This window comes from Neltuma alba, unplaced genomic scaffold (genome assembly GCF_004799145.2).
Source record: "Neltuma alba isolate B1F8T4 unplaced genomic scaffold, ASM479914v2 tig00006868_pilon, whole genome shotgun sequence".
In the NCBI taxonomy this organism is placed as follows: Eukaryota; Viridiplantae; Streptophyta; class Magnoliopsida; order Fabales; family Fabaceae; genus Neltuma; species Neltuma alba.
Genome location: NW_021634605.1, coordinates 24,702 through 38,461, shown reverse-complemented (window position 1 = coordinate 38,461; position 13,760 = coordinate 24,702). Strand labels below are relative to the sequence as shown.

Below are 13,760 nucleotides of genomic sequence, written 5' to 3'. Positions count from 1 at the left end.
TCAAACAAGGAACCCTCCATACCCATTAAAACAGGAAAATATTATATGACCAAGGCAGAGTTATTAACTGATTTTGCGCACTACATAAAGGCTAGAGCACAAAAAACTTGGATCACACATTTGGACGCAGGAATGATTATGTATTATTTGGCTAGGGTATATAAGAGAGAGATACAGAAAGCATACGGGTGAACTAAGGATTTCACGTATGTTTATGTATTATTTCGCTTGGTTTTGAATCTCTGGAAGGCAGCAATTGATTAAGACCCTTGTAACAGATGCTTCAACTATCCAATTAAGAAGCTCAAGGATTCACTTCTAAGTGGAACAGTTGATCGTTACCTTTGTAACAGTTGATCATTAGTTCATTACTAGTCAATACTTGCTTTAAGCTATCTCATATATGGCATCCTGTATAAAATCTGTCTAAATGAATACTTACAGAAACGACTGTATAAAACTGAAAGCTCCCGTCTCATTGTTTCCCAACCTTCCCCATTGTTGAAAGGCCTACTTGCCTTCCATATGGCAAGGAGATATCTCATCTCAAATATTGAGAAGACCACAAACTTGAAAAAAGCAGCAGTTGCAAAGCATTGAACAGAGACTCTGCATGGCAGAAAGCAACCAGCTATTCACAATCTTACCTAAAGAAGATAATCGTTCATCAAGCCACATCTTTTGTGACAATGATAATACAAAAAACATGAAAACATTACACTTCTCTATTGCCTCAGGTGAGCGGATGTATGCACAAGTGTTTTGCAGAGGGCTTTATGGATCAAGTATAGTATATCATAAGGTCTAGACTAGAACAGAATTAGTTATCAGGAATAAATTAGTGTTAAAGACATTAAATGGTACTAATACGAGCATATTCATAGTCTCAAGGTTCTGGCCATCCAGGTAAATCTACCAGTGTGTATGAGTTTCAATGATAACATCAATATCTCCTTTCCACGACCATCCGAGTACACAATTGCCCATTTATTGCAACTTGTATGTACAAAGGAAAAGATAAGGGCACAGAAAAATATTTTAGCTAGCCTGCCAATCGACAATTTTATGAATGCAAATGATTGAATTTTTTCATGCTGCAAAAGATTTCCCCCTTTATTAATCAATTTACAGACAAACGAGATTAGTATGAGGGAAGACAGAAAGAGAATGCACCAAGTCTGTTGGGCAATCCCAAGAAATTAGAATTTTTAGAACTTATCATATAAAATTACCAACTAGTATCCCAGCAGTCAGATGTAAGAGGCAAAGATAAGCATCCATGATTGCCTGTTGGCCAATCATAAAAATTGAAACCTTGGCAGCTCCCTGCAGAGGTATATGCAAAATTAGATTAGTTTCAATAAATACAATACTAAATCATGAGACAAATGTTGCCATGTAAAACCACCGGAAAGCTAAAATATTCCTCATATTAAGAAATAACAAACGTGAAATATCATTGTGTTTAGATAAATTCTTACAGATTGCGTGTTACTATGCTCCATTTGTCGAATCAATAAGAGAACTTGCAAGAAAGACACCTGATATATGCATATTAAGGAGCTCAAGCAATAATGGAATGGGCACTAACAGTGTCCTCATTTGCAACGATGTTAATGATTGAAGGATACAAAGGTAACCATCAATGTGTAGTTCACTGCCTTGCTATAATAGACCTCAATGTTAACAGAAGTTGCATTTAGTAGTAAAGGTGAGAAGCAGTCCCCATCATCATCAGTTGAGGGACTCTCTGTTAGCCCTTCAAGATGGAAAAGATCCTGATCCCCATCTACAAGAATTTACGATCATAAGGACAAAATAACATTTCATACCAATAAGAAAAATGCAATGAAAGAGATTAAAATTGCAGAAGTACTATGGCCCCACGTTAATATTAGCATCATCAAGTTATTGTACATTACTGATTATCTATTAATAACAAGATAAAACATTTCGCGCTTGCATTACAATGGGGCTGCTCAAAGTATTTTCCTCATCCTATTTCTCTCATCTCCTTTCTGCTACTCAACTCCATAACGCAAACATGAAGGGGAAAATACAGGGTTGACTCTGTATTGTCTATACACATCAAAACATAAAAAAAATCGCAGATCATTTGATCCCCCCATGAATGATGGCCCCGACCAATAGCATGTTATGTCTTCTACAGCAGGTAAAATAGTGGCATCTGTGATCAGTGAAGAATTAGCCACAACTTATGAGTTGAGACTATTATTCTCTTTCAAGATCTATATTGCCATAAACAAAATTTAGATGGAAAGCAGGGGAGAGAGGGGCACTAGCTTAAGGCTAGTTTACAAAGATAATAATTTTAAGGATGGATGGCAAAACCCTAGAAAGATGACCCCTTTTCCAATCCATCCAAAAATACTTACTTTAATTCAAATCCTTTTAGTTACTTGTTAATGCAGGACTAGTAAAGGCTGTCTCATGGCTTGTTTATCAAGACAATATATTCAAGGATCGGTGATCAAAGCACTACAAAGATGACCTGTTTTCCAACTAATCCAAAATACCAATTTAATCCAAACCTTTATAATTGCTTCTTTAAACAGACTAGAGCTTGTCTGCCATTTGAAATCTTATCTATTATTAGTTTACATATTACACCATGCATAAAACAGATGCCACAACCAAAAAGTTGCAAATGCAAATGAAAAACATAAACCATGAAACACCTTAACATTCATCTATACTTCCTCATGTTAAGTCAAATCTGTTTAGAGAATCAGAACACCAGATACGCATACACGGACACTTAAGTTGAACTTTGAAATCTAAAATTGAATGTTAAAGGAGGCAGGTAATTCTGTTAAATAATAATCACTAAATCTTCTACAATATCACTGAATCATAGAAAGAAATCAATTATCCCAATGATCATTGAGGAAAAGAAAAAGAAGAAAGAACAGAAAGTACTCATACGCTGAGAGAGCTCAAGTACCATTTTTTGATGATGACTGTCTTGAAATTTGTGCGGCAATTTCAAAATTGCAACGTTTCTCCACGTCATATATTGAAGCTGTGATCAGCAAATAATAGCAGTTAACTATAACGTCATAAGAAAGTTAAAGAAGAAAGACTATGCACTAAAGTATATTAGTAAGAGGGAATATTACAATGTTTTCTTCTCCACATCTTATCTCGTGAAGATTCTTGGAATACTTGGGATGAGAAGACTCCAAGCTTGCAGAGAAACCAATATATGTAGTAAGTACTCCAGATACTTACTGGAACTATAAAGGTAACAAAAATTTCTTCCCTTCTCATTCGCACAACCATAATGAAGACCTAACACTTGCTGTTCTCAAATGAATTTACAGAAATCTAGATGTCTAGATAATGTCCAAATCCTGTATAAGGATCCCAAATCTTAAAGATAACAAAGCGTTCTAACATTGAAAATTTTGAAAAGGCCACATTATATTCACCAGCTAAAAATACAAGGTAAAGAACTTTGTAAGAGAGCACTCATAGGGTGCAATAGATGTATAATACAGTAAAAACGGTTAAAGATCAAGCAACTATTTGCTTTGATAAGAGAATTTTTTATTAAGAAAGAAAATTACAAATGGGAATCAGTAGACGCCCTCCAAGAAAAAGAGATAGACCAAATAGTTGTACAGAGAGTAAGATTAAGCCAACAAAGCAAAGACCAGCGTAAATGGCAAGTTTATGACGGGAAAAGCATAACATGTCAAAGCAAACATTGGATCCTAATCACACAGCACTTCATAATCTTCGCAGGAAATCTGTTTGTAATGACAAGTCTAAGAAAGAAAGGCACAAATTTCCATCCAAACATATAATCAGAGTTACAGAAATTCCTGAACTCTGGAAAGTATAAATGCCCCTTCATGGGGAAGATATGAATACATAAATTAATTTTTTTTGTCTGAACTGACATTCATAACATAACGATTTTAGAAACCTTTTTCCGACCTAATGCATGACAGTCAAATGTTTCATATACAATTGCAATTATAACTATAAATATATTAAAAACAAGATATATTACCAGATGATATGGATTAGATAAAATATTATCTTCACCCTGATTTAACTCTCCCTCTTTTCCACTGCATTAGGGGAAACATAAAGAAACAGCATTATCAGAACTCAGATATTTAGTTTTACATATCACTGTTTCAATATCATATAGAATTTAAGGACAAAAAAATAAAATTAAAAAGAAAAGCTGTGCCAACACATTATTGGAAAACATATAAAGCCAAACTAGGGCTCAAAGAAAGTTGGGGGAAAAGTGGATATCCATTTTAATATTGGTCAAATATGCTTCCTGTGAAAAGCAAAGCAAGACCTGATTAAACATAACTGAAATTAAATCGGAATGTATTTCAAAATTTTATGCAGTAAGGAACAAAAAAAGAGTGTTTTGATCATGTCTGATCTGCTCAGTTGCAACAAGACAGAGTTAGGAAGTTTTCATAACCGTCCTATAGATTTTGTTGATCTGAGTCTGTTTGACAAGAATAAATTAAAATTCCTTTAAAACTGCTGGTAGCTGTTATTGAAATACTACCTTCGGTCCTTATTATAAGACCCCGTTTGACTTTTTATTTGGTCCTAATTATAAGACCCCAATCCATTTTGTCTCTCATATTTATGCATTTTTTTCCAAGATAATCCTTCTGATAATGATAGTTCTAGCCAATATACTTAATTAGCAAGATATTTTAAGAATGACAACACTTATTTATTACAAATAACTAACTTAACTTACTTCCTTAATCTCCTCAAATAAGTCAACTGGGTCTTATAATTAAGACCGGAGGTAGTATTAAAAATGCCTCTAACTACAGCCAAGCTTTCCTGCATAGCTTACTCTGTCACCCTCCAAAAAAGGGGCTTCCTTAATTAACTGCTTACCATTATTTCCTTTACTGTCCATCAATCAGCTTTATTCTAGACTGATGATCACATGTTCTAACTTTCCAGAGTTCTGACTTCTGAAACCAGGGCTTGAAATTTTGAAATTCATTAAATACTACCTCATCTTCACCACATGCATAAAAGTGTAGTTCATATTTCTTTTCCTTAAATTTCAAATCCTCTTTTAGCCAATAAATTATAGCTTCGTTGTTAAAGGGAAAGCTGTTATTTTAGCATACATCAACCTCTACATAGTCATCTAACTGAACTAATATAAAAAGATTTTTTTCCCCCCAAATCTGACAATAAGTCACTATACAATCTTGAGTTTTGCATCAGAGTGCTAATATCTATGAAAATCACCTGTTGGCAACCATTCGAAGCTGTCTAAATGGCCATATATATACACCTTCTACTCTGATTTGAGCTCCACCGACATTGAACTCAGTGTCAAACACATCATGGAATATAACTACTCCCTGATAAAAAGCAAGAAAATGAGGTAAGTATCTTTGATAAAAGAATTATTAGTATTATACAAACAGTTATAAGGACTTGCCATAACTGAAAGTCAAGAGTTAGGGGGGGGGGAAATTTAAATCATTTTACCAGAACACTGATTATTCACATATAAACTAGAAGCATGAAATACAGGGATATGCTTGACTCAGCAACAGTGACAGATGCAACAGAATACGATCCCTGATAGCATTGAAACCTTTACAGATCATTATTCTCTCCAGTCTCCATTTTATTAGTAAAGAGACTGATGTCCAAATATGTACAAAAACTCAATGAAACAAATTACTATCCAGCAAACCCTCAAGAATCAATTCACAAACATTTGGAGGAAAGAGAGTCATGCTTCGATCCTGTTGAACACTAAAATAGCCATTTGTACATGGAAAATGCACCAGTACAGTTTGAACTGATGATTCCCAAGAAGACACCAAGTACAGCATGTCATTGTCTACTTAGCGGTAAGCGGCAATTTCTGTTTATAATACATACCAGAAAATATACACACAAATTCTTTCATCAGAAAATAAAAATGCACACAAATACAAATTAATACATAATGACACACATGGATGGAGAGAGGAAAAGGAGAGACAGAAGGTGGAGAAAATCAAAGCTGTACTAGTGCTGCATCCAAATGCCCAATAAAATAATGCACATTAATGGTACAGGTGTACAGAACTTATCATCATTGAGATTGCAACCATCAGTATAGCACACAAATGCTTCTATCATACATTATGGCATTCCCTCACCCTCCCCATATTACAAAGAGTGAATTTACAGAAACCAACCTAATATTTCTTCTTAGGCCTGAAAAACCAACCTAATATTAAATGCGAATGATGGCATCTCAATGAACAGAAACTATGGTCTAGAAACCTCAAATGATGCAAGTGACATCACAACTTTAAAACCAATCTTGACCAGCATTCAAGTGGAGCAAGATACTAGCAAGGAGAAGATACTTTGCATGATTTAGTATATCACGAGCATGATTTGCATCAAAACTTTACTATTTAATACAATCACTATATCAACTGATATTTCCAACAAATATTCTTTAGACTCGACACTAATCTAGCCCTCCCTTAAGCTGGAAGTGCTTTTATCAGAAGTTGAACCGATTTAAAATAGTGAATATAACAAATAAGAAAATAAATCACAGAAGAGTGCAGAATTCCAGCTGAAATGAAACCAACAATACAGTTTAACATCTCACCTGCACATAATGCACACCATGTATTTTTGTGGGTGTACTAGCTAATTCAATTACAGTATTGCCATTTGTATTTCTGATGTCAGGAAATCTGGAAGAGCCATTGGTGGTATCTAAAAATTTCCATGTTCCTGTAAATGCAGCAAATAAATATCCTCAGATTGTGACAGACTTGCAAACTCAGTCCGCAACACCTTAGCGTAACAAGTGTGCATGTGTGCGTGAAGAATAAACACCCCTTTAAGTGAACAAGATGTCAATGAACTAGATGAAATTCTCTCATTTGTGTCACACACCAGACTCAAACCATAAGGCAAACATAACGCCCCTCCAACCCTGTAATTGTAGTAAAGAATACGAACCTTTGTATGTTCCTGTTATGTTCCATTGTGAAAATGGACCGAGCTCACTCTCCACTTTTCTTGTGATTAGCCACTGAAAGAAGTAAAATCAATAAGATGCAAGCGAATGAGTTGTGATTCACTGGCCTCGTGATTAATAAAATTATCAAATACTTCTACCCTCCAAAAACAATACAAGATAAATACAAAAGATGAATGATGGATAGTTTTCAGTAAATCAGTTCATATATAATAACAGAGCAACTTCTAGATATCTCTTAGCGAATATATTTGATACCGTTTCAGTGCACTTTCAATTCCGCTGAGAGTTGTTAATCGTCTCTGGTTCTCTCATCAAAGAAAATATGGTTAACGTGATATGGCTCATCACGTTCTAAACAAATTAAGACCTACCTACCCAATGCAAATCCTGCAGAATCTAATGCAAAAACAATGCAGTGCAGCTCTAAGCCACAATACTCAATTAATTCAGAAGGACGCGCATTGAACTCCTCATTTTTTGCTTCTACCTTCATACCAGGAAAAGAAGTAACAACTAAAGCAACTCCTGCCGCTCGACAGATAAAGGACTAAGTGCAAGAGCTCCATGATAAAACTAGATTACTTTACTCAATAAAAATTCACATTATGCATCTTTAATACCATAATCAAATATCAACACTGCACTTAATTACAAGTTTCAACACTAACCTCATCGCCCCACGACCGAGTCCTCTCCCTTAGCGGTCTCAGACCCGCCACGGGACGAATAAACAACAGGACAGCCCACCACCAAAACGCAACCTGCAATAGAAACCCTAGTCCCCTCCTCTTACTCAACCAGAAACCCAATCTTCTGCCGGTAACCATGTCAAATCTCAAGCATACCATATCTATCAAAATTCAACTGCAATCCCACAGCGCAGTCCTTAGTTGCGGCTTATCACAATGCACCAGAAATGCTAACCCAAAAACTACCATATCATAAAAGAAGGAGAGCGTTTGCTTCAAGAGGAGTCAAAGGAGAGAACCACCAACGCCCAACGACGAGTCACAAGTCCATCAGATACAGAAAGTGAAAGCCTAACGACATAATCACCACCAAATGCAATTTTTCAAGCAAAATAGATCCTTCTTCACCAGCTTGTTTAGCACCAAATGCCGCCATCGTTGTGCTAATAAAATAATTAAATAAATAGATTATAATTTTGGAGTTTCATGGAGATTTCTTTTCAGGGTTCTCCAGCAGTAGAGAGTCGACGAGTCCCCGTGCTGTGGCTTTGGTAAATGCAGGTCAGACTGTTTGGCCAAAAAAAAAAAGGCAGGTCAGACTGGCTCTCGTTCGGGGGGCGAGTACTAATTCGCCACGCGCCTTACGGAAAGTGTTGTCACGTAGCAATGAAAAACAAGGGTGTGTTTGGATGAAACCAAACCGTGGTTGGAAAAGTGATTTTAAAGAATAGATTCTGGGGAGAATAGATTCTGTGAAGAATGATTTTATAAAAAAGTGATTCTGAGAAGTGAGAGTGTTTGGATAGTTGTTATCAGAAGCACTTTTTATATATACAAATTACTAAAAAAAAGACATAAGTTAATATGATAATTACAAAAAAATAAATTTTATGATATATTTTAATGTAAAGGAATAAAATTGTTAATAATAATATTTTTTACCAACATAATTAATAATACATAAGATAATATAATTAATAAATAATTAATATGTATATATATTTATAAAATATAAGATTAAATAGTTTATAAAAAAATATGTTTATAAAAAAATAACAAGATACATATCTTATAAGCTCTCACACTCTCCCTTTTTTCTCCAAAGCAAAACAATTTTGCTTTTTCCAAAACCATGTTTTGGCCAAAACCATGGTTTTGGTTTTTGAATGGGTGTTTGGTGATTTATTCCCCAAACCATGTTTGGGGTGTCACCCAACACACCCTTAGTAGACGCTGGCCCAGTACGTAGATCGCGTGAGATGTCGGAACCATGAAGTTAGGTCGGGATCGGGGCCAGGCCATTGAAGTAAAACTCAGGCGTTAGTTGCAACACAACGTACATCAACTGCGCAATAATTATAATTCTAATTACAAAATTATAAAAGCCAGAGGTAAAAATGGAAAAATAAAGTTTATTGGTTTCAGTTTAAGGAAAAACAACCGGTTCCTTTGTTTCTATTCCAATAGCCTGTTGTAATTTCCTATATGGGAACTTTGTCGTTGTTATGTTAGTCATTTATTATAAAAAAATTTTAGTGATTAATTGCTTTGTGCCTTTTTCCCCCCTTAGAATTTTCTCTTGGAACTATTTTTGCTTCTTATTTCTACATAAAGAAACATTTTTTTCCGAGGTTAATGATATGAGAAGTTCAGAATAGATAATGGTTTTGAATCCATACCTGTGATCTTACGTGCTTTTCCCTTGTTAGCATCAATTAGGAATGAGAATTGAGTGTGGAAAATTTAACTTTTGGTTAGAAGAGGTGCTTATATTTAATATTTGATAATATCTCTAATAAAATTATCTCTAGAAGAATACATATGTCATGCATAGCAAAATATATATATATCATAAGAAAAATATGAATGCTTGTATCAATTTCATTAACCTACTAGCGTGCGTTTGGTACGAGGGATTTGGAAGAGAGGGGAGGGAGGGAAAAATATTTTAATCATTTTTCCTTATTTAGCAACACACAAATTTTAAGAGGGGGAGAAAATTTTAAAAAATTTTTCCTCCCATACCCTCCTCAACCTCCCTCCAAAATTGGGAGGATTTGGAGGAACAGAGCAATATTTTGTCATGTTATGATTATTATGTTCATATTTATTTTTAATATCCCTATACTACACTAATCTTTTTCTTCTTGTCTCCAAATGTTGCTCCCTCCTTTGTATGTAAATGTGAAATTTTAAAAGATAAAATGGACAATTCAATAAACAAAGTTTTGAGGATTTAAATTTTGACATATATAATTTTATATGTCAAAATTTAAATTCTCACAGCTTTGTAGCCATAAAGATAAAATAGATGAAAACAAGATCCCACGTCTAATAAGTTTATTTGTTTGACCAAATATTTCATTCAAAATGGGATACAGGACAAGTTATTGCTGAACATTACTTCAGTCTTTTTTTCAATAATATTTCACGCTCTAGAGTATATTAGAATTTTAGTATAAGTATTGCTTAATAGATTAAATGTTATTTACAATTATATTTTATTAAACATTCTATAAAATTTAAAAAAATAATCTTAAATAAAATAAGGGTAAAATTGTCTATGTCAAAATATTTTTCTCTCTCCTTCCCTTATAAACCAAACAAGATAATATTAAAACTCCCTTCTTTCTCTTTTTTTATAAATCCAAACAAGGTAATATTAAAATCTTTTCACTCCTCCCCATCCTCTTCCCTTATTAAAATCCCTCTTATTTTCTTCCTTTCATTGAACCCAAACAGATCCTAAGCTTTTGTCACATTAACTTGTCTTTCTTTGGTTAATTATACGTCTGCGACTCAACGATTGAGATGCTTAAAGATTATCCAATCTGATTAATAATTTTTAATTAGAACGCCGTATGCATGTACTAAAGCTGACGTATCACGTCATGTTATAGTTGACTCATTCCATGTAGCTATTCATTATTTCACATAATATCATTTCAACGCAAGATTGGTTTACATTTCATGCTAAACAAAATTAAGCTTATAATTAAGCCACGAAAGGTAACTCAGGTAAAAAGGTGACAATTTTTTGATCTTTTATCGGCCCAAAATATCTTAGCTAGTCTGAGTCAAAATATCAGGGATAGGCTTGAGATTAAATGCTTAAATGTGAATGTTTGGATCTGAGTACTCGTGCTTCCTCAAAAATGCAAAATTATTTATCTCGTCACGCACTACCTTTTTCTTTTGCTTTTTTTTTTTTTCTTAATGCATGGTGGTCCAATTTAACATAGCCAAGAGAGACCGTAGTCCGCGGACCGCGAAGCTTCTGAGGATGAGACGCGTGTGTGTGTGTGTGTGATAATAGACAGCTCTCTTGGAATTTACAGTACAGTTCCGCTTGTCCCCGTCCCATGCTACCCTTTCTTCACGCTCTCTCTGGGCTGAAAAATCGACACACATTACTTGTCTCGTAAAGCATTTACGCCTTAGCATATGATTGTTGGAAATGTGTTTTTAAGAAACTAACACGTATTTGTAACAAATGATTTCTTCTTTTACCTCTTTATCTTTCCAATTGACACTATAAGGAGTTAGATCTAATACAAAATATTCCTTCGGTCTTTAATATAAAACCTATTTAATTAATTTGATTAGATTAAGAAAATTAGGTAAGTTAGTGAATTATAAAAAATATGACATGTTTTTCGTAAAACATTATAATCATCTTTCTTAATACGCCTTTTTCCTCTCCTACCTGATTATGGTTGAGAAAGTGTCCATGAGGTAATTTAGAGAAAATTGATAAATATGATAAATGAGTCTTATATTTAAGACCAAAACCAACTTAACAATTGGGTTCTATATTAAGAACCGGAGGAGTATCAGTTTTTCATATTCAAAATTGGGATAATTATTCCACAGCTCTTTATAGTTTTAACTAATTTTGAATCAGGTCCTTATAGTTTTTTTTCTTTTTATCAGGTCCTTATACTTTCACATGTTTTTAATTAGGTCCTTGTATTTATTTTTCTTTTTATCAAGTCCTTATAAGTTCACCTTATTTTTAATTAAGTTCCTAAATTTTTTATTCCTTATTTTATAATTCTAATAGTACTATTATATAAACATAAAATAGTATATATTATTTAATATTAGTTTATAAACAATAATATTCTAAAGATATTGAATTATTATAATGATTTTATTTTTTTCAGCAAAAAAAATAATTGTTATAAAAATTTTCCTGCATTAATTAATTCTATTACTTTTTTATTACATAATCATTAATTTAATTTAATTATTAATATTTTATATTTCAGTATTAATATATTTAATTAAGCTTATATTTAATTAATAAATAAAAATTAAAACTACATGGACCTGATTAAAAATTTAGTGAAATTATAAGGACTTAATTAAAAGAAAAATAAATACAAGGACCTAATTAAAAAAAGGTAAAAGTATAAGGACCTGATAAAAAAAAAACTATAGGGATCTGATTTAAAATTCGTTAAAACTATAAGTACTTGCGGATTAATTAACCCTTCAAAATTTGAGTCTAATGTTTACATCTAATTCTTAACAGTATCTTAATCAAAATGTCTCCAGAAAAACATCTGTAATCAAAGTGCGGAAAGCAAACTAAAGACTAGGCCCAAAGAAATAAAATGAGATAAGAAAATCAATAGAATGAAAAAACGCCAGCTTCTCTGTTTGGGTCAGCTAGCGACCCAATCGGGCTCGCAAAGCCTGACCATTATGGGCTTATAAAACATGCTTGTAAAGATGCGTGGGATTATTCCCCCGTATATACATTAATACATATACTGCCAGCCGAATTATTCCTACACGTATCCTTAATACAATTGAAAAAAACTCAAAATACCATTTATTTATGTAGTATACCAATTGCCGAAAAATTGATAATAAATTAAATGAATTTAATCTTAATAAAAAGTTGAAAAGATTTTATCTATGTTTTTGGCCAGCAAAAAATTATATTTATTTATGTAGTTAGTCTTTTGTGACATAATTATTTGGCCAGAATAGTAAGTTAACAAGATACACATGAATATCTAATTTTCAATATGAATAATCCCTCAAAATCTTAACTGATATTTTAAGAACCTGATGTTGGTTAAAAAGAGGGGGAGGGGACGAGATCCTTCCAAGTTCCAACTTCCAACCATATCCAAACCTCCGATCGGGTAACTTTTTTTTTTTCCTATTTATTTCAAGCATATTTCCTCAACATCTGCAAATTAAGTATCATCAGATTTTGCAATAAATTTCAATACAAACACAAAATAGAGAGTAATAATAATTACAATTCACCTTGATTGGCAATTAGCCGTTTGCTGTTGGCACTTTGCAGAGAGCTTTGTATATATGTCATTGTTTTTTTTTTTTCCTTCTGCCCAAATAAGAAGTAAAGAATATCATTAATTATAATCAATTTCTACAAAAATGGATTCGCAGTGTGCGTATCCCATTGGCCATTGCCCTGATTCTCAACGCTGCTTTCATAATTTAAGTCCCATTGCTTGTCTTTCATTTAAAAAAAAAAAATACATAATATACAGATAATTTTTAACTGTTAATTTTTTTTGGGACAAAATTTGCAACCGTTACTTTAAAAATCATCGATAATCAAGTTTAAAAATTGTACATGTATGTATCTATCTGTATATCTTCTAAATCTTCTCACTTTCCAATATGAACGTGCATCCTGATCCAGATTCTGTATCACCTGAATTCGGGGATAAACATAAAATATACACAGAATCATAGTTGTGTGTTTAAAAAAAAAAAAAAAAGAGATAAGATCATGTAGCGAAGAACAGTAAAGGCTGTTTTGGAAACGCTTAAAAAATGATTTATAATCAATTAATGTCCATTGGATTGAAGAGATGATTCTCAGAATTTGCCAACGTTCATTTTCTCCCTCCATCACTACTATATATATCCATAAATGTCCCTTTCTCCCTACAGTCTCATCTTCTTCTCCAGACATATTAGCTTGATTTCTCTCTTTTTTTCTTTTATCACTACTTAATTTCTGAGTCAGTTTCAGTGCAACATTA

General features: G+C 33.2%; 1 pseudogene; it reads right to left on the bottom strand.

Annotated features, from left to right (window-relative positions):
• Positions 1–85: 85 nt before the first annotated feature.
• On the bottom strand, positions 86–8,116 carry LOC114751349 (transmembrane E3 ubiquitin-protein ligase FLY1-like; annotated as a pseudogene).
• Between the last annotated feature and the right edge of the window lie 5,644 nt (positions 8,117–13,760).